Raw genomic sequence first — 22,639 nt, 5'->3', positions numbered from 1 at the left:
ATGATGAGGGCAACAAATGTATAGATGTGCTTTACACAATTGATCTATGTATTGTGATGAATTGTATGAGCCCCAATTAAAAAAAAAAAAAAAGATCATTTGTCTGTTAAAAAAAAAAAAAAGAGTAGGCTTTCTATGTGCTACGACTTGAAGATGTGATTTTGCGATGGAAATTTTGTTAGATTACCATTTAAATATGCCCCCTTCACTTCCTATCTCCAAATTATTATTATTTTTCACTCATTCCATTCTTCATAAAACCTTTTGCAATCTGTACTGACAAGTACTGTACTAAGCATTGGGGATACAGTGATGGGTAAGATAGATCCCTTCTCTAATAAGCAGATAGCTTAGTGGTGAAGACCAGATAATAAAAGAAGTAATTATACTAAAATATGATAGTATCTGTAATAGAAGTAAGAGAGGCTTCAAAAAGTTTTTGGGAAATGGATTTTAAAAATTGCATTTCCCCACAAACTTTTTGAAGCTACCTCATATGTGGCAAGGTTTCTCAGAGAAAGAATTAGACTATGGAGACCTAAAGGATATGTGGGAATTAGGTGAAGATGGTTGGTCGGATGTGGCAGAGTAGAATAGGTAGAGAGAAGAGAGTGTGCAGAGGCTAAGATATAAAAAACCAAAAACAAAAAACAAAAAGCCAAAAATAAGAATGAAAACAGTTTAAAAGCAGCTTAGTGTGGCATTGGTATTGCATATAATCACAGAATTGACATGAGGTAAGACCGTAGAAACTATTTAGAGTCAGTTTTGGAATAGTCTTTATAAGGTTAAAATGTTATCATAAGAGTGATGAGACAGTTTATGTAATCCAAAGATGGCAATAATAAAATTCCAATATGACAAAGGGAAAAGTAGCAGAGCCTGCACTGCAAACACCCAATTTGTAGGAGGATACAGAGGTCAGTGGGATCCCAAAACCCACCTGCAGATTATCTAGTCAGATTAAGCTGCTGGCAGATCCCCTTTAGCCATAGGTAAGGGTCTTGAACAGTTTTACTATCAGATAGAGATCACTGTAATTGTGATTATACTGGATCGAACTTGATACTTGATCAGTTGACCTCCCTTTGGACCTGACATAAAATTGTTCTAGGTGCTGCAAGTATTTCTTCCTTGTTCCAGGACAAAGATTTCTTCCCTGCCCTTTTAAATATTCATGGTGTCTTTTCTTTCTTACTCATCATGTGTATTTTTTATCTCTGTATTATTATTATTTTATCCCTACCACTTTATTTTGTTTCTGTTTTTTATTATTTCTGTTAGGTTTTCCAGTTTGTGAAGCACAGAAGGAGTATGCATAGAGATAAGAACTGATGCAGGGGTTTATAGGAGAGGTAGGGGGTAAGGGTGGTGGATGGAGGATAGGGAGGATGAAGAGGTTGGGGGAGCAAACAATGTATGTGGGAGGGGTAGAGAGAACAAGAACCTGATAGTGATTACACAGCTCATTTTAAAAGTGATTTACCCATGAGGGGGGAAGTGGAAAGAGAACATGTTCTAAAATTGATTGTGGTAATGATTGTAAAACTCATTGATATAATTGAACTACCCTGTTTCCCCGAAAATAAGACAGTGTCTTATATTAATTTTTGCTCCCAAAGATGCGCTAGGTCTTATTTTCAGGAGATCTTATTTTTCAATGAAGAAAAATGTGGTACACATTTATTGTTGAACAACAAAAAAGGAAATTTATTACCTGTATACGGTACGGTAGTAGTTGCCATCACAAACCAGCATAACCAGACAAACTGAATCCTACAGTATCAAGAATTTCTTGTTGCTACCATTATTTCCATGTACAACAATCTGTGGTACATTTACTCACACTTCCTGTCTGTTCCGGCTGCGCTGCGGCCAATAGCGAGCTGCACGGCGGCGTCCGCCAGTACGGTCCAGAGTCCAGAGTTCAGTAACTTTGGGGGAGACCTTATGTTCGGGATGCCTTATATTTCAGCGAGAGGCAAAACTGTAAGTAGGTCTTATTTTCAGGGGACGCCTTATATTCAGCAAGAGGCAAAACTGTAAGTAGGTCTTATTTTCAGGGGATGTCTTACTTTCGGGGAAACAGGTATTGAATTGTCTGATATGTGGATGAAGTGCCAATAAAACTTACCAAAAAAAGAGTGACGGGAAGGCACTGAATGTTTGAGCTGCTAATTGTTTTAATGGGCTCGGTTTGAATGGAAATTGAATAGAAGGGAAGCAAACAGGTAGGAAGAGCAGGTAAGCTGGGTTATTGCACCACTCCAGGCAGATCTTGTTGCTGGTTTAGCCTGGAGTAGTGGCAGTGGGGTTAGGGAGAACAAGCAGATTAAAGATTGAAGATCAATGGAATTTGTCAAGAGAGGGTGAAATGGAAATTGTACAGAGAGAGTGAAAGACTTGAAGTGTAGCCAGCCTGTTTAGAGTCTTGATAAGTTTCTGCAAAACTTCAAGTGTGCCCCTCTCCCTTGAGAGGGCATAGAAGAAAGGATCCTTGGTTTGCTTGAGTGATTACCCCTGTTCTTGGCCTAGAGTTCAAAATTGACTATGGCTTTGATAAAAGAAGTGAGATAAGGGGAAGAGGAAAAAAAAATCTAAACAAATATGAAGAGCTTTAAAAAGTTAGTGGAAAAATTCCATTGTCTTCAATTCCATTTTTCTATGAATTTTTATTAAATCATTTTATTGGAGGCTCGTACAACTCTTATCACAATCCATCCTTCCATCCATTGTGTCAAGCACATGTGTACATTTGTTGCCATCATCATTCACAAAACATTTTCTTTCTACTTGAGCCCTTGGTATCAGCTCCTCATTTTTCCCCTCCTCCCTGTCCCCACCTCCAAACCCTTGATAATTTATAAATTATTATTTTGTCATGTCTTACACTGTCCAACGGTCTCCCTTCACCCACTTTTCTGTTGTCTGTCCCCCAGGTAGGGGTTATATGTAGATCATTGTGACCGGTTCCTCCTTTCTACCCCACTTTCCCCTTCCCCTCCTGGTATTGCTACTCTCATTATTGGTTCTGAGGGGTTTTTCTGTCCGAGGTTCCTTGTGTTTCCAGTTCCTATCTGTACCAATGTATATCCTGTGGTCTAGCCGGATTTGTAAGGTAGAATTGAGATCATGATAGTGAGGGAGGGAGGAAGCATTAAAGAACTAGAGGAAAGTTGTTTGTTTCATTGTTTCTACACTGCACTCTGACCGGCTCATCTCCTCCCTGCGACCCTTCTGTAAGGTGATGTCCAGTTGCCCACACCATGGGCTTTGGGTCCCCAATCTGCACTCCCCCTCATTCACAATGAGACGATATTTTGTTCAGGGTCTTTGATGCCTGCTACCTCATCCCATCGACACCTTGTGAACACACAAGCTGGTGTGTTTCTTCCATGTGGGCTTTGTTGCTTCTGAGCTAGATGGCCGCTTGTTTACCTTCAAGCCTTTAAGACCCTAGACACTATATCTTTTGATAGCCAGGCACCATCAGCGTTCTTCACCACATTTGTTTATGTACCGCACCTTCTTGGTCTTCAGGGATCGTGTTGGGAAGGTGAGCATCATGGAATGCCAGTTTAATAGAACAAAGTGTTCTTGCTTGAGGGATTACTTGAGTGGAGGCCCAGTGTCCATCTGCTACCTTAATACTAAACCTATAAATATATGTACGTAGATCTATTTCCCCATCCTCATATATAAATATATTTACATATGTACATGCCTGTATTTAGACATCTATAAGTACCCTTTGCCTCTTAGTTCTTTCCTCTATTTCCTTTTACTTCTAGTCCCACTGTCATGCTTAGCCTTCATTTGGGTTTCAGTAATTCCTCTCAGTTACATTGTCCTAGATCAAGCTCTACCAGGCCTCCTACACCACCGATTTTGGATCACTTGTTGTTCCAATGTCCCTGGGTTGGTTCACACCCACTTCTTTTCTCCCACCTACCCCTCTCCCATGTAGCCCCAGAACCATCTGTCCTGTTGTTTTCGCCTCCAGATTGTTTATCTAGATAGACCTGCAGAGATAATATGCACAAGAAACAAGACGGCAAAACAAAGCAACAAAAGAAATACAACAACAAAAAAGCAATGACAAAAAAAAAAGACACCCTGCAATTAGTTCAAGGTCTGTCTGTTGACCTTTAGGAGTGTTTTCTGGTTGAGTCTGATGGAGTGCCATACCCTGGCCCCAAAGTCTATTTTTGGTATTCCCTCAGGACTTCCTTGCTCTGCTCCCCTTACTGTTCTCTTGCATGCCCTTGGTGTTTTGCCTCAGTGTGGTGGGGTCAGATTGGGCGCAATTCCCACACTGTGTCCCCAGTGTTGTCCCCTGTGGGCTATGGGTCAGTGAGGGATGTCATGTCTTGTAGTGGGGCCGGCCATATGGTCCTCTCTGTGCATTGGCTGCTCTGAGAAGGGATATCATCCTCAAGGCTTGGTGGGTGCCAGGATGTGCTCCACTCTCTTCCTCCCTCTTTATTTGCTCCAGTGTGCTCTGATCAGACATGCCCCTCTCCCTGAGCTGTAGCTTCATTGTTGTCCTCTGAAGTAAATTCTTCTGGGGGGGAGGAGGGCTATACATGTAGTTGGGATTGGGGCCGGCCCCTCAGACCTCTCTACTGGTTCCCTGCCTCATGCTGGTATGTTGCATTGACATCTTGGAGCACCGGGTTGAAGTCTGGTCCCTTTTCCCCTGTGGAGATATAAACAATACCCTCCCCTTGGGTGGGTTAGTGCCTGGTCCCCCACTACCCATGTCTTTTTTTTTTTATTCCTCAACCCCCTACCCCCTCATTTTTAGTTGGCTATCATATGTATCCCTGGATTTGGTTTGATCCCTGTCATACTACCTGGACCTCATCCCAGGAATGTTTGTATACAGTAGCTTTTTCCCTATGCCCCTTTTGCATTTTTCTTTTTTAAGCTTAGCTCAGTGGACTCATATTATGCTTGTCCTTTTGTGCTTGGCTTATTTCCCTTAGCATAATTCCCTCCAGTTGTTCCTATGCGGCAATGTGCTTCATGCGTTCATCACTGCCTTTTAGCGATGCGTTGTACTCCATTGTATGTATGTACCACAGTTTTTTTAATCCATTCGTCTGTTGATGGAAATCTGGGTTGTTTCCAACTCCTTGCAATTGTGAACTGTGCCACGATGAACATTGGAGCACAGATGTCTGGCCATGGTTTGTTTCTTGCCTTTTCTGGGTTTATGCCTTGTAGGGGGATTGCTGGGTCGTATGGTTTTAGATATCATCAAATCGATTTCCATAGTGGCTGTATATACCTACAGGTCCACCAACAGTGGATGAGAGTTCCTATCTCACCACAACCCCTTCAACACTTGCTGCTTTCTCATTTTTTGAATTGGGCTATCTTTGAGGGTATTAGGTGGTATCTCATTGTTGTTTTAATTTGCATTTCTCCTGTGGCTAATGGTCAGGAACATTTTCTTATGTTTATTGGTCATTTTGATTTCTGCCCTTGTGAAACTTCTGTTCAGGTCCTTTGCACACTTCCTCAGTGGGCAATTAGTTTTTTTTGTTTTTGGAAACTACCAAAGTATTGTAGGTTTTTGTAATAAGGCCTTTGATGTGTCATTGCTAAAGATGTTTTCCCAGCCATGGGCTCTTTTATTATTATCTTTGTGGATTCTTTTGATGTACACAAGTGTTTTATCTTCAGTATATCCCACTTGTCAATTTGTGATTTAGCTGTGTATGTGTCCTTCCCTATTTCTGATATCCTATGTATTCCCTGCACCAAAGTTCTCAGGTTTGTCCCAATTCCCTCGTCGATGGGCCTAATAGTTTGGGGTTTACCTTGAGGTCTCTGATTCACTTTGAGTGTATTCTTGTGCACAGAGTGAGATAAGGGTCTTGCTTCATTTTTCTGCAGGTAGATATCCATTTTTTCCAGCACCACTTGTTGAAGAGGGCACCTGCTTCCCATTTGATAATTTTGGTGCCCATATCAAAGGTCAGTCAGTTGTCTGTATGCTGATGATTTTATTTCTGGGTCTTCAGTTCTTTTCTATTGGTCTGTGTCTCTGTCATTATACCATACCATGTGGTTTTGACCACCATGACTACATAATATGTGCTAAAGTCAGGTGAAGCAAGCCCTCCCATTGTTTCCTTCTTGAGGAGTTCTCTCTCTAATTTTGGTATTGGTAATCCCTTTTTCCATTTCATTGAAGAGAGATGAGGGTAATTGCATTGAACTTATATAACGACTTGGACAGAACTGACATCTTTACTATATTTGAGTCTTACAATTCACGAGCATGTAGTCTTGAGATGTGTCTCCTGTAGGCAACCGGTTGATGGATTGTTTTCTAAGCCAGTCTGCTAGCCCCAGTCTTTTAATGCCTGATTCAATCCATTAACATTCAGGGTTATTATCTCCATCTGTGGACTCTGTGATGTCATCTTCTTTTTTGTGTCGGGTGTTTTCCTACTTCCCTTTCTTATCAGTGTGTGTGTGTGTGTGTGTTTCATTCTTGACTTCTTTTCCCCCTTAAGCCAAACTATCTTGGGGGCTGTTTTCTCTTTGTTACCCTCTGGATGGGGTTGTTCTATGTGGTGGTCTCTTATTTATGCTTGGTGATTGTTGTCCTTCTGCCCGTACTAGGTCAGCGAGGATCTTTTGTAGGGCTGGGTTTCTTCTAACGTATTGTTTGAGTTTTTCATTGCCTGGGAAGACTCTTCTTCATCTATCTTGGTAGATAATTTGGCTGGATAGAGTATTTTGGGGTTTGTGTTATTTTCCATTAATCTTTGGGATGTTATTCCATGCTCTTCATAGGTCTGATAGGTCTGAGCATATTCTTATTTGGGAACCTTTCGCTTGTTTTTCCCTAGCTGCTCTCATAATTTTCTCCTTTCCCTCAAAATTGGGTAGTTTAACTATTATGTGCCTTCGTGACTTCTTGGGATTCAGTCTAGCTGGTGTTCTTTCAGCCTCCTGAATGGTTGCCTAGTTTTCATTCATTAAGCTGGGGAAGTTTTCCTCCCAAGAATTCTCTCCCTATTGTTGCAGATGACTTCTTTGTTGTGTCTTCCTCTGGTAGTCCAATTATTCTGATGTTGGGCCTCTTCATAGCATCAGACATAGCTCTTAGGTTTTCTTCAACTTCTCTGATGATCTTAGTAGATTTTTGTTTGCGTTTGTTTAAGTATGCTTGGCTGTCCTCGAGGTCACTGGTGCGGTTCTCTGCCTCCTCCAGTCGATTGGCGAAGTCCGTGAGTCTGCTACTGGTTTTTGTTATCTCGTCCCTATGCTCTTGTATTACCCTTCTGTGTATGGTCTTTATCTCCTTTATCATTTCATCCTTTTTCTGTATTGTTTCCCTCATACCTTGTATGACTGCAAGCAGCATGCTGAAAATTTCTTTCTGTGGCAGTTCAATGTCTGCTTCTTCTGTGCACATTGTTAGGTACAGAACATCCTTTTGTTTCTCCTGTTTTTTCGTTGAGTTCATTGCGGCTGATTGCTGTTTGTGTTGTATTGTTTTAGAGGAGCCAGGTGCCATTTTCCAGAATTGCCCTGGTCAGGTAGATTGCAGCGGATATTGGGCAGAGGTTCCTGCAGCAGCGTGGACTGTTGGAAAGTGTTAGTAGAGCTGCCTTAGGCCACGTGAGGCACTACAGCAGGTGGGAGGAAGTTCCCTTAGTCATGCGGGACCACTGAGGACCAGTAGGAGCTCCACCAGCCATGCAGGCAGGATTTTCCTTGGAGGAGGAAAGTGGGCAGGATTTCCTGCAGAAGAAGTTGGACAGCATATCCCCTGGTGGAGGGTGGGCAGGCTTTCCCCAGCCTAGGGTTATGCTGTAGAGGGTGGAGCTCTCCCAGATGGGTGGAGGGCAGGCATAAATGCCCTTGGCTAAAGGGAGTGGTCTGGAGGTCAGCCAGTGGTGTGTAAGAGAAAAGGAGTGGGGGAAGGAAAAAAAACCAACAACAGCCCGCTGAGTCTGTGGGGAGGATAGAGAAGAGAGGGAAACAAAAGTAATATAGCTGAGCCCTGAGCACTGATCCCTGACTGTGAGGCTGGAGGGATTTAAACCCTTCCCCGAGGTAGCTGCAAGCTGTGGCTGTGTTGAGATAAAGCCCCTGGGCTGGCTCCAAATGATCCCGGCTCTGGCTGATTTGGTGGTGGGCCTAAAGTCAGACCCTAACCGGCCTCCACTGTGGTAAGCCAAAAGCCCCCAGCTCCTCAGAACCTAGTGGATCTGTGCCTAGTCAGCTTTATGATGTTCCTCCTGCGACCAACCTGGCAGTGTGGAATTTCCCTCTTAGTAACTCTTCTGCACTGCTTTCCGTGGAGTCCCTCTGGTATGTGTTACTCAGTCACCATCTTCCTGGAAGTCCTCCTATGAATTTTTTAACCCCCCTGAAAGCTATGGCAAATAGAGTTCTCTTGCCTAAACATTCTTGAGTATTGAGCAAAACAAGATAGCTTTGTTTTTCTATTTTGAATTTTGGCATGTTGGAATGTAAACAAAATCTGGAAACTGGCTTTCTTGCCTTTTTGGAACAAATAATGAGTGTATAAAGTTAATATAGCTTTTTAAATAGCTGTGTCATGCAGAGAGAAGCTTGCTATATTTAATCACATAATTTTCTTGTTTTCCCCAGATGTTTTTACTCAACATTTGGTGTGGTGGTTTATTACATAAACCTTTGGCTCTTGCATGAGAGAGTTTAAGTCTTCTGAGACAGCGTCACAGAAGGTGGTGACCAAACTTCTAATAGCTGTGGTAAGTGTTATATGGAACACAATGGTGGGGCCCATAATGTTTTGATGGTGGTAGTGGTGGGGGACGATGGTAGGAAATTTATAATGCTCTTTAAGGAATACAATTTCCCTTTTTTTTTTTTTTTCTCAAATTGGTGGAGTTAAAAAGTAATCATGGTATGTTATTTCCATAATTCACAAAATGAAAATTTGTTGTTAAGAATATACTATGGGATGCAGTGTTGTGAGCAGTTAAGAACTTATGTCAGTCAGTCCTGGGTTTGAGTTGTAGCTCCTACAAATAACTAGTGGCCTTGAGTCTTAATCACCTCACATATAAAATGGGCATAATTATACATACCCCAAGGAGTCGTTAGAGGTTTAAATAAGATAAAGTTTATGAGCCCTTAGCACAACACTTTATTCATTGACTTCTTTGGTGCAGTACAAATTGAAATTATACTGCCTCTTCTTCAGGACACCTGAAATGGCAGACTAGATAAATCTAGGTCCTGATTACTCAGTGGTCCACCCCCAATATTATACTATAGGTCCTGGGATGTCTTCTTCTATTCGTCCATGACACCTCAGTCATCTATGGTGGGTGCAAGTCCACCTCAGATGATTCTAGGTCATTGGCATACAGGGGGAGACTGGGCAAAGACCCTGTGGGCCGGAGTTGGTGAGGAGGTTGTTGGGTGGAGGTGGGAAGGGGGTAGAAGGAAGTAATCAGCACAGGTCTGTGGGCCTCAGACATGGAAGATGAGCAGGATCTCCACCCAAGACAGATGGCAGGAGGTGACAGGTGGAGAACAAGTGGAGGCTTTACCCAGGGCAGGTGGTGGTGGGAGTCACCATCACTATTACAACCTCTGGACTCCTCAGTGGTGGGGAAAGGGGTCATCCAATGCTGTATGCATTCCAGGATGTGCTGTGGGTGTCCAACAGGTGGTCAGCAATGGTGGGTGGACACTGGTCTGAAGACAGTCATGGCTCCCAATTATTGCATACTGTTAATTTTGTATAATGACCTGGTCTTAGGAACCTAGGCATGCCTATAAGAAAGGAGTGGATGTGTGAAGTTTTTATAATCTCAAACATTAATACTTTTCAGCATCTCATGATTATAATATATCTGCACATGGAATTTGTGGTTTTTAAGAATGAACCAGATATGAGCAGGGAGAGTTAGTCTGACTGTAGTTTAATTCTGCTCTCACCATGAGATTGCATAGTAGGCTTCTTTATAAAAATGGCTATGTGTTATTTGTCCTATATACAAGTTCATCTTTTGTGAGAAATAGCTAATCAATTGAGTCAAACATATCACAGTTAAAATTCTTAGCTTAAGGAAAAACATCTGAATTGATATTTTTTGTACAATTTTATTTCCCAGAGATTTTTTGCATGCCATCTGTGTACTAGGAATAATGGTGATGGGCACTGAGAATATAAGGATGATACGGTACTTCTTGCTTTTAAGGAGCTCAAGGTAAAATTGGTATAGGCAGATCACTTAGCATGGAAGAGAAACTAAGCTATACATTTACACAAGGAATATTAATATATATTGGAATCTACAACATCCATGTTTTCTGATAGGCATACAAAGGGTGCATCTAAAAAGTACCAATCCTGAGTTATCATTGTAAAGTAGGTTTTCAAATGATCATGTAGGGCCTTGGATTTGAATTCATTGTAAGACAAGACACACACGCCTCACTCATTGACACCATTACATTCCTAAGACCAGGATGCAATGTGAAAAATCAGCTTATGTGAAAATGGAGGAGTATATAACTACCTAGTTGCCAACTTACATCATTACAGCCAATTACATCATAAAATCACTGAGAATTATGGGCCACCAACCAGGTTGACCCATCAGTATTACTCTCTGGCCTCCCACCTGGGTGTTTGTTATTACCAGACAAATATCGTTAATTTGTAAAATACAGTGAATTCCAGGTTATAAACTTCGTATTTGCCCTTTAATATTATGTAAATTTGCCCTAACTTTGAAATGATGCAATCCACCCCTTCTTGCAACTAGTTCTTTACAATTATTTTCACTTACTGTACGTGCAGCTTTTAAATCATTGACAAGGCTTCATACACTAAAGTAAGGCTAAACAAGAACTGTTAGCACCTGATCAGATTTTCTTAAAATTGAATTTAAAAGCACAGATCTGTAACCAGAGGATTGCCTATATTGGGACAATAGATAGTTTATTACTATTGTCATAAATGTGAAATATTGGATAATGAGATTGTCTTAAATGAGGAATTGGTGTAATCCTACATAAGACTAAACTCCTGGAAGCCATCAGCTTTATTGATCTGACATTCCTGGCTTTTCATTTGCATGGTTCAATTACATCATTTGGGACAACTTTTGGAGAGATGAAGGGAAGCAATTAGGGTTTCTCATCCCCAAAACATCAAATAATGATGCAGGCAGCTATTTCTAACTATGTTTCTCTTCCCAGAGGACTGTCATACTATAATGATACCACTCTAGGATTGTTGGAAGAATTAAATGAGAATGCTACTATTTTGAATACAACCAAAGTCAAGAGAGCAAGTAAGATCAGTTAAGTGGCCAAAATTGTCATAAAATTGATACCACTAAACTTCATACACTTTGCTCAAATGGGAAACAACTCAGATCCTTACTAGAAGTCATTTATTCTTATTTTGGATAGAATTTGAACACCTCGATTATCCAATATATTGAGGGAAATGGCTAGAGTGGCAAAAAGTTTAAGATGATGAAGAAAGAGACTAAAGATCAGGTATTCTACTGAAAAGTGGTAATCTGGAAGTCTTAATAGAGCTGTGTTGTGTTTTAGGTAGGGTAGCTTGTCACATTGAAGAAGGTCTTGAGCTATCACTTTATACATGGCCCAGTTGAGCTGCTGGAATAAACTATGCAACTCCTCATTCTGCTCCCCATAAATGAGTCTTTCCTGCATATCTTTGAATAATGTCTGTGTAGGCTTGCTAAAGGACTATCTACCTAGTTTACAAGTTTATTTTCAGTCTAGTTATATCCAAGAGAAAGCCCAAAGTAGTCTCTTCTACTGTAGAATTAAAGCTGAGGTTTATTATCTTTATTTTGTTAATCTAAAGCATAGGTTCCTGAATATTCTTGGCTTACCACCCCTTTTCAGGGGAGGGGGGAATCTCCTCAGCACTCCCTGGTAATTAAAAATGTTTCTATTGTAGCCCATAATCCAGGATAAGTGTAGGCATCTGCTTTTGCTGCTACCCCTAGATCATTTCAGTGCCCCCCCCACCTCATGGATGGTATTGCCTACTTGCCTCCCCCCACCCCATGGGGTGGTATTGCCCACTTTGGGAAACACTGATCTAAAGTATAACATATGTTTTGTGCAGCCTGGGTTGAATAGAATATATGAATGAACCTCCAAACAGTTACATGGATTATTTTGTGTTTTCAAGTGTGAAATGCATTATCTTATTAAATAGTGCCAGTGCATTTATGGAAGGAGGCATTAAGAAAACGATAGCAGTATCAGTTGGGTTTCATGAGCAGATTTTATAGTTTTTAAAATGTTAAGGGGTTTCTTTGCTGTCCAAGTATAATTATTCATGTTACTATAGTATACACTAGGGCTTTTGTATTGTGTTTAGATAGCATATACTCATATTCTGTGAAGCGCTTCTCCAAAGGAAAGACATGCTTTTGTTGTTGTTGTTTTCCAGATACTGTTAGACCTGACAGTCCTGGTAAAACTGCTGGGTTAACTGCTGTGTTAGGCTGCTATTCACAAGGCCGGCAGTGCAAATCCACCATCTGCTTTGTGGGAGAAAGATGAGGCTATCTGCTTCTGATTAGATTTAAAATTCAGACTAGATTTATAGGCTTGGAAACACTACATAGGGTTGCTATGAATTGGAATTGACTTGATGGTCATGGGTTTGCTTGGGTATGACACTGGTAGTATAGGACTCTGAAAGTGTGGAAAAAATGGATATATTCCTAATTTTGTTATTCTGCTAAAGACTCCTGGCCAGGTTATTTAACAGTCTGAATTTCCGCTCGTTTTACTTTTACTTTTCTATTCCTGTACTACCAAAATTTGAAAAAAAATTGAAGTAGAGAATGTTTTCTGCCTCTCCTTTGCAAATTTTTGATAACGAATATTCAGTTTAAAATCCAGAGTTGCTGTCTAGTCAGTTTGGACTCATGGAAGCCAGTGTGTTACGCAGTAGAACTGCGCTCCAAGTGACTTCATGGCTCCAGCCTCTGGGAAGCAGATTGCCAGGCCTTTCTTTGGGTACTTCTGGACATGTTTGAACAGTGGTTGAACAGCGCACTGTTTGTGCAGTCCTGAATGTGCTGTTTAGAACAATGCTTTCTAAACAGCCAGTAAAGTGAAATCAATGTAGTGATAAATAACTGTTAACTTATAAGAATTTTTAATCAAAAAGAAAATAGAATAAATGAAAAATTAGAGCATTACATGTAGTAAGGGTATTTTATTAATTTTTTTTCTTCAGGTATGTGTGTGTGTGTGTGTGTGTGTGTGTGTGTACTAAATTTTTCTTGCCATGGATTAATGAAATGTTTTTGGAAAACTGGCTTAGAAAGTTTTCCTACAAAGAGTTGGTGCTTATGGCAGGGAACTTTGTTATTAACAAAGTTTGGTTTTTTTAAAAATTGCTTTGGGTAAGGAAAGATCTATATGAAGTGGCTTAAAAAGTTTATGGAAAAATTCCATTATCTTTTAGTTCCATTTTTCTGTGAATGTTGTAGCCCCTTGTATAGCAAAATGCTAATAGTAGCTATGTCTGATGAGAATACTTTTTTTAAAAAAGGTTTATTTTATAATGTTTTTATATTAAGGAGGGGAAAGATACCTTATTTAGCTTTATGCTTTATTTATCCCTCCCTACCCCCCAATTAAAATTAGGTTTTCCCTCATTTTTCAGCCTTTTAAGCCCCAGTTTCTGTTCTGGGAGACCTCATTCTGTAATTGCCAAGAGAGGGAAATATGTAATCTGGTTTGGTCCTCAAAACATTAGCTTATCAGTGTATAAAGTTTATCAATGAATATTAATTGCTGTGATTACAAGGTTACTTGACACTCCAAAGATAACTGCTCTCTATACTGGACATTGCTAAAGAGACAGAGTTTAGTTAACATTGTATTCCGAAACCCAACCAAATTTACATAATTGAAGATGTGATTTTTGTACAGGCTTTGATCCTGAACTTTGTTGGAGTAAGAATAACTTTTAAGAAAGATATTGAATATATGAACTTGGTTTATGTTTAGCTATTGAGGCTCAAGGTACCGTGAATGTCCTGAGATGAATAATTCAGCCATTTGGAACATCATATTCTACTTATGTACCTCTTGTGTTTCTAATAAACATATAGCAAAGCAGTATTATTAGACTTTGTAATCTTAAAGTTGCTACATTTGGGTGAGACATTTCTAACCCATTTGAGTGAGACATTTTTCTCCATAACTCCATTGAAACCATTCTAATGTCACCAACAACTTCTATCTTGCCAAATTCAGTAGGAAGTTGACAGTTCTTCCTACTTGCCCTTGGATTACTCTTATCTCTTTTGCAATATGTTTCCTTTGGTTTCTGGGCTCAGTTTGCTGGTAGTACCTCTTCCTCCTGCCCCCTGAAGACTGGAACTCTCCCATGGTTCAGTTCCCCCTGGTCTCTTTCACTCTTAAAGTGACCCAACAGCATGTAGAAATTATGGAACAATATCATTAATAGCATTCGAAAGTAAACATAGCTGAAGATAACTCACAAATGGTTGCAGCAGTGCAGCATTAGTACAAAAGTTCAAGCTGGATTGAGATGAGGACGTGACAAGGGGAGACCTTTGCTGGTGGCTGATAGCTCTTGACTGAAAGCAGAGAATACCAGAAAAACGTTTACTTTGTTTTATTGGATTTGCAAAGGCATTCTATTGTGTGGATAAAAGTGATTTATGGTAACATTGTCAAGAATCGGAATTTCAGAACACTTAATTTTGCTTATGCAGTACCTGTATCTAGACCAAGGAACCAAAACCAAATTCATGCTATTAAGTGGATTCAGACTCACGACAACTCTATAGGTCAGAGTAGAATGGCCCTTGTGGGTTTCCAAGACTAACTCTACAAGAGTAGAAAGCCCCATCTTCTCCTTAAGGGCAAGAAGCAGTCATTAAAACAGAACCGGGGATACTAAATGGTTATACCCAGGAAAGGTGTGTGTCACATTTGTCCTCTGACCATGCTTACTCAGTTTATATGTTCATTAGCCAAGAAGTTGAATAATATGAGGAAGAATGTAGCTTCCGGATTAGAGCAAGACTCATTTAACAACCTGTCACATGCAAATGACCCAACCTCAGTTGCTGAAAAGTGAAGAGGACTTGAAGCACTTACTGATGAAGATCAAGGACTGCAATCTTTAGGATGGATTACATCTCAACATTAAATAAAAATCCCCACAGTTGTTCAATTATGCTTGATCTAATTGAACTATGGATTGCTATAATATCTGTAAGAGTTCCCAATAAAATGTTTAAAAAATTACAAAACCCACAAACAGATGAGATGGATTCACAAAGTCTTTACAGATTAATTACTCTGTGCCTCCCAGCATGCCACGTGCATACTAAAATCGTGGTTTCTAATTCACCTCCTAGAAATTAAGTATATACTCCTATTTCTGTTACCTACAATAAAAGTTCTTAAAAAAAAACTGGAATAATAAGCACAACATCATGATACATGGAGATACAATTGAAGTTGTTAAAGATTTTACTTTGCTTGTATCCACAATCATTGCTCATGAAAACAACAGTCAAAATCAAACTCTATATTCTCGATTGGTTAAATCTGCTACAAGAGGCTTATTTAAAATGTTAAAAGCAAAGATCTCACTTTGAAATGTAAGGTATGCCTGACCCAAGCTATGGTATTTTCAATTATTTCATGTGTCTGAAAGCTCACAGTGAATACTAAAGACCAAAGGATTGGTGTATTTGAAAGATGAAGTTGGTGAAGAATATTGAGTTTATGGTGGGGTGCCAGGGGAATGGACAGTCTTGTCTTGAACAAAGTACAACTGGAATGTTTCTTGGAAATGACGATGGTGAGGTCTCATCTCATATACTTTGGACATATTATCAGGAGGGACCAGCTCACAGAGAAGGACATCATTCTTGATAAAATGAAGGTCCCTGAAAAAGAGGAAGACTGTCAATGAGTTCGATTGGCAACAGTGGCTCCAACAATAGGCTCCAACAGGAGTGGTTGTGAGGATGGTGCCGGACCTGTACGGTTTCATTCTGTTGTACATAGGGTCAGTTTAAGTTGGAACTGACGACATCTAGCAACAATAACAACAAATGTCATAATTTTTCTGTGGTTCTATTCTTCTAGCTCTCACTCATTAGATGGTCTGATCCTTTTCTTTGGTTTGAATCTTGATGGTGACGACTTCCCATGTTTTTATTTCCAATCCTTATATGAGGGGGCTTAAAAAATTTCATTGTCTTTTCATTCCATTTTTCCCCTGAACTTTTCGAAGACACCTTTTCTGAGTTTCAGACTTTAATGCAGGCAACCCCCAAATTATGAACAAGATCCATTCCTAAATGTGCTTTGAGTTGAAAGGGTAGGCAAGTCAGAACAGGTGAATGTGGTTCTTATTTAGCCTTGGTGGTACTGTGGGTGAGGTGTTGAACTCTGGCTGTTCTGTGGAAGAAATATGAGGCTATCTGTTCCCATAGAGAAATGCAGTCTTGGAAACCTTATATAAGCTCATTATGAATTGGAATTGACTCAATGGCAGTGGGTTTGGGGCAGTACTTTGGCACTGTTGATAATTCTTCAATGAAACTATATATAAAAAGTATATAATGGGAACTTAGAAAGGATCGTAATATATCAGGGAGATTCAATGGCAGTGTTACGGAGGAGTTAGCCTTTAAGCTGAGGCTTCAAGGCTGAGTAGGAGGCTACCAAGCATCCAGGCTGATGGGCTCCTGTGGCTTAAGCTACAGAGATGTGAGAAAGAAGTTGTGCATGATGCTGGTACGAGTTCAGAGTGATTGAAAATGAGACCAGGTAGATTAATGGTGAAACTAATGGAGATACTTTAAAAATAGCACATAGTAAAGAGTCACTGAAAAATTTTGAACAGGGAACTGACCAAATCTTCTTGTCATTTGAGAAAATCACTTGAAGCATTGTATAACCACAATGAGCCCAAGTTGGCAATTGATTGAAACATCAGATATAATAACTTACAGGTTTCTGATTTGAAGGACTGAGTTGATGGTGTTACCAGTCCCCAAACTCTGAAATTGGTGAGTACAGAATAAAGAATCTAAGGGGATGACTAGAATATGAAGCAGTGTAATATTTTGTCCAGAAATTGTTTGGATTACTTGTGTCACTTACTGTGTTATGCATATAACTTTTAATTATAAATATACTAAATTTATCTTATTTTTGTTCTTTTATTTTAATGGCTATATATACTGCTAAACTGGATGGTTTTTGATATCTCTCATTTTTATCAGTTTCTAAGAAGTAGACCAATTAGAAAAGGGAACACTTTTGATAATATAGTTAAACAAAAGAAGATCATTTCTTGATATTCAAAGAAGTAATTTGAGATCTAGAGCCATTTATTTTTTCAACCATATAAAAAGCCCTCTCCAAAAAGAAAAAGTACAATTGCACTTTGTTGAAGATAAATTACAGCAAATGGAATCTTGTTTAATTAGTCTCATTTCCTGATTAATAAGACATAAGTAGTTTTTCCTCCCGCCTTTAATGACCTTTTGCTTTCTTCACAAATGATGGTCATGATGTCCTCCCACCACTCATCAGGTCTTCTGTCATTAGTGTTCAGTGGATCACATCTGCTCTTGAGATGTTCTCAAATTTCAGGTGGGACAGACTCAGGAATCAAAAAGTCATTAAAAAAACAGAAAAGAAAGAAAAGATGAAAGTGTATGCCAGAAGAAACTCTGAAACTTGCTCTTAATTGTAGAGTAGCTAAAGCAAATGAAAGACTGACGTAAAGGAGCTGAAATAGAAAGTTTCAAATGGCAGCTCAAGAAGTCAGCCAAATACTATAATGAAACGTGCAAGGACCTAGAATCAGAAAAAAACTAAAAGGGAAGAAAACATTCAGCATATCAGAAACTGAAAGAACTCAAGAAAAAAATTCAAGCCTCAAGTTGCAATTTTGTAAGATTCTATATCGACTATTGAATTAATATTGAATGTCAAAATATTGAATGAAGCTGGAAGCATCAAAAGAAGATGGAAAGAATACGAAGTCATTACCAAAAAGAACTAGTCCACATTCCACCATTTTTGGAGGTAGCATAAGAACAAGAACTAGTGGTGTTGAAGGAAGAAATTCAAACTGCACCGACTACATTAGCCCCAAACAAGGCTCCAGGAATTGTTGGGATACCCATTGAAATGTTTCATCAAGCTGAGGAAGTACTGGAAGCACTCACTTGTCTAAGCCTGGAAATTAGGAAGACAGCTACTTAGCCAATTGCTTGGAAGATGTTCAAACTATAGAACAATATCATTGATATCACACACAAGCATACTTTTGCTAAAGATCATCCAACAACATTGTTGCAGCAGTACATTGGCAGAGAACTGCCAGAAGTTCAGGCCGAATTCAGAAGAGGACGTGGAACAAGGGATAATCATTGCTGAGGTCAGAGGGATCTTGGCTGAAAGCAGAGAATACCAGAAAGATGTTTACTTGTGTTTAATAGACCGTGTGGATCGTAACAAACCATGGATAATCTTGAGAAGAACGGAAATTCCAGGACATTTCATTGTGCCCATGCTAAACTTGTACACGGATCCAGAGACAGTGAACAGAACAAGGGAATACTGCATGTTTTAAAATCAGGAAATATGTGTGTCAGGCTTGTATCCTCTTGCTCTACTTGTTCAGTCTGTGTGCTGAGCAAATTATCAGAGAAGCTGGCTGATATAAAGAAGAGTGTGGCATCAAGATTGGAAGAAGGCTTATTAACAGCATGTGGTATGCCGGTGACACAACCTTGCCTGCTAAAAGTGAGGTGGGATTGAAGCACTTGCCATTGAAGATCAAGTGTGTCTTACAATTCAATGTAAAAAAAGACCCAAATCCTCATAACTGGATCAATATGTAACATCATGATAAATAGAGAAAAGGTTGCAGTTGTCAAGGATTTTTGTCTTACTTGGATCCACAATCAGTCCTTATGGAAGCCCCAGTCAAGAGATCAGAAGATTAGCTGCCCTAGGTAAATCTGCACAAGACCTCTGTAGAGTTTGGAAAAGCAAGGATGCACCATGGTATAGTCTCCATTGTATCTAATGCATGTGAAAGCTGGACACGAATAAAGAAGACCCAAGAAGAATTAATGCATACGAATTGTGGTGCTGGAGAAGAATGTTAAAAATACTATTGACGTCTGAAAGGACAAACCGATCTGTCTTGAAAGAAGTAAGGCCAGAGTGCTCTTTATGGTAAGGATGACACGACTTGGTGTTACACACTTTGGACATGTTATCAGGATATATTAATCCTGGAGAAGGATATCATGTTTGGTAAAGTGGAGGGGCAGCAGAAGAGATCAAGGTCCTCAAGGAGATGGATTGGCACTGTGGCTGCAACAATGAGATCAAACCATAGTAACAATTGTGAGGATGGCGCAGAACAGGGTAGTGTTTTGTTTTGTTGTGCATAAGATTGCTTTTGGGTTGGAACAGACTTGAAGCCACCTAACAACCACAATAGGAAACAGCACAAGGCTGTGGAAACCCTCCAGAATGTCACAGACCAAAGAGTAGGAGCAATGCCTAACTGTGCCCTCTATTAGAGAGGGAAATAGGCTATGTGAAGGGCTTTATTAGGTCAGCTGGCAAAATTGGAATACTTACATGAAACATAACATTTTACCAATGTTACTGTTTTGTATTTATGTACGAAAATATCTATAGCAATTATACTCAGAAGTATTTAGTGGTAAGGAGGCATGATATATGCAATTTGCTCTCAAACATTAAAAAACAAATCAAAACTGTGTGTGGAGGAAGAGAGAAATAAAGGGGTTAAATTTTAACGGTAAGTATGGATAAAGGATATACATGTACTCTTTGTACTATTTTTATTTTTACAACCTAAATTTGAAATTAGTGGGGGAACCGATTGCAATGATTGACGTATAACCCCCCTCACCCAGGGTGACGAACAACAAAAGCATGGGTGAAGGTAGACAGCAAATGGTGTAAGATATGAAAATAATAATAATTTATAATTTATCAAGGGTTCCTGAGGGTGGGAAGGTAGGGGGGGAGGGCGGGGAAAGAGCTGATACCAAGGGCTTAGGCAGAAAAAAAATGTTTTGAAAAGAATGATGGCAACATATGTACAAATGTGCTTGACAATATGGATGTATGGATTGTTACAAGAGTTGTGAAAGCCCCCAGTAAAATGATTAAAAAAGAAAAGAAATTATTTCCAAACAAAAAGTTAAGAAAAGATATATTGATAACATTCTGATGAATTAACAGTAAAGTTAAGAACTTAGGCAATGTATTCTAGAAGAATGAGTAGTTAAAATGCCCATTAAGCAGTTTCACTCTAATATCATATGTCTCAAGTGACCCTTTGGGACGTACTGGATCATAATTCATGGTTGAATTAAATAGTGAATACCTTAAGTGCCACTATTCTCTATTGTTGATTGAAGAGGAATCCATATGTTTTAGATATCAAATGTGGGGCAAACAGTATTGAAACATTGTGTTAGGAAAATGTAAAAACTGGATTTGTTTTGTGCTGGTTCATTCAATGAAGCTGTGCTAAGAGAAGCACTTAAAGGAAGTTACTAATATTTTCTCTGAAGGAGAGTTTGAAACTGTAAAAGCACTTAGACAGGTATTCAAATGAGATATCAGTGTCCCAAAACGTATCATACAGAAAAACACGATTCAAACCAAGTATATCAGAGACATGTGTTAATAGTTGACTGCCCTCTATCATAAAAGAATCTGAATTTTTATTCCCTTGGGAAATAAATATAATTTTGAAAAGGATTGCATGGTAATGATCCTTTTAGGATAAATTGATTGCAAACATTACCCCAAATAATTGATTCTTTTTATAATTAAGAATCAAATTATACTGATAAAAGCAATTAGGATATAGTTAAAACAGTTGAAAGTGAAACAGAAAATATTGGTAAATCCATATTGAAAGCTCCAAATGATAACATCATGAGAAGTAGAGAAAAGATTGAAAGTAGCAAGGATTTCATATTGTTTGAATGCACAATCAATGCTCACAGAAGCTGCAGTCGAGAGATCAAACGATGCACTGAATTGAGTAGATCTGCACAAGATCTCTTTAAAGTATTGAGAAGTCCAGAGATGTTACATTGAGGACTAAAGTGTGCCTGCTCCAAGCTATGATAGTTTCATATGCCTGTGAAAGTTGGACATTGAATAAGGCATACCAAAGAAAAATAATTTAATTTAAATTGTGCTTTCGAAGAATATTGGAAGTTCCATAGACTGCCAAAACAACAAACAGATCTGTCTTGGAAGAAGTACAGCCAGAATGCTCCTTAGAAGCAAGTATGGCAAGGCTTCCATCTCAAGTTATTTGGACATGTTATCAGGAAAGACAAGTCCCTGGAGAATGATAAATCATACTTGGTAAAGTGGAGGAGGGGTACCGTAAAAGTGGAAGGATGGATTAACACAGTGGCTGCAACAATAGCCTCAAATATGCCAACAATTGAGTGGATAGTGAAGGACCAGGCAGTGTTTCCTTCCCTTGTACGGGGTCCCTGTGAGTCAGAACAGATTTTATGGCACCTAATGACAACATTGCTAAATACCTGTGTGGGGCATTTTTGATCTGTGATAACTAGTTAAGGATTGTGTGTGACAAGCACCCTTAAACTTTGCACCCCAAAGGCCTTTTGTTCACCAGTTACAAAAAGCATAAAACCCAAGATATTATAAATATATTGGAAGTATTGTGAAAGTCCACAAGATGGAGATACACCTACTCATGTGTTTCAATTATTGTGAAAGAAGAGAGGGGATCCTATGGGATTGAGAGCTAGTTGTTAAAATGTTAGGGCTTTTTACTTAAAATGAAACAAAAAAAGAGTTAAGGTTTTTGTGAACTGATTATTAAGTACTACCATTAATAAAATTAAATTGTGTAAACTTACTATAAAATTCATTATGTTAAAAACAAAGATAACCAACACAATGTATCATTTGCTAATCATTTTACTACATTTTGTTACCTATGCTCTTGGATTATTTAAATTTATTGTACTTCTGTAATATTGGGAGGAGCCCTGGTGATGTGCTGGATATCATATGGGCTGCCAACCACAAGGTTGGTTATTCAAAAACACCAACTGCTCAACGGGAGAAAGATGGGGCTTTCTTCTACTCCCAGAAAGAATTAACAGTTGATCAGAAACCTTCAGTGGCAGCTCTACTCTGTCTTGTAGGATCATTATGAGTCAGGGTGGACTTAATGGCAGTGAGTGAGTTAGTATATATTGTAGCCTTGGTGGCATAGTTATTTATGCTTTGAGATGGTAGCCACAGGTCAGCAGTTGAAACCACCAGCCAACTCTGAGAAAAAGATGAAGCTTTCTATTCCCATAAAGATTTATCATCTCAAAAATCAGACTGACTTTCCTGACAGATGAAAATTCCTTCTCCAGTCAAATTCAGAGTTTATTACCTCATAAAGGGTCTCGGGGTATACGGGGGGACTTCAAAAGTTGGTAAACAAGTTCTCCATCCATACATACATCAATTGTGTAAAGCACATTTGTACATT

General features: G+C 39.2%; 1 protein-coding gene across 1 annotated transcript in view; it reads left to right on the top strand.

The window, feature by feature from the left end:
- R3HCC1L (R3H domain and coiled-coil containing 1 like) overlaps nucleotides 1-22,639 on the top strand; it is a 95,553-nt gene that overhangs the window by 27,898 nt on the left and 45,016 nt on the right. The window contains exon 2 of the mRNA XM_004701013.2: nucleotides 8,644-8,765. The gene's annotated coding sequence lies outside the window, so the exon portion shown is untranslated. The remainder of the gene's footprint in view (nucleotides 1-8,643; nucleotides 8,766-22,639) is intronic.

Source organism: Echinops telfairi, unplaced genomic scaffold (genome assembly GCF_000313985.2).
Source record: "Echinops telfairi isolate 266 unplaced genomic scaffold, ASM31398v2 ScPeMD7_70;HRSCAF=299, whole genome shotgun sequence".
In the NCBI taxonomy this organism is placed as follows: Eukaryota; Metazoa; Chordata; class Mammalia; order Afrosoricida; family Tenrecidae; genus Echinops; species Echinops telfairi.
This window is presented reverse-complemented; position numbering and strand designations above follow the sequence as displayed.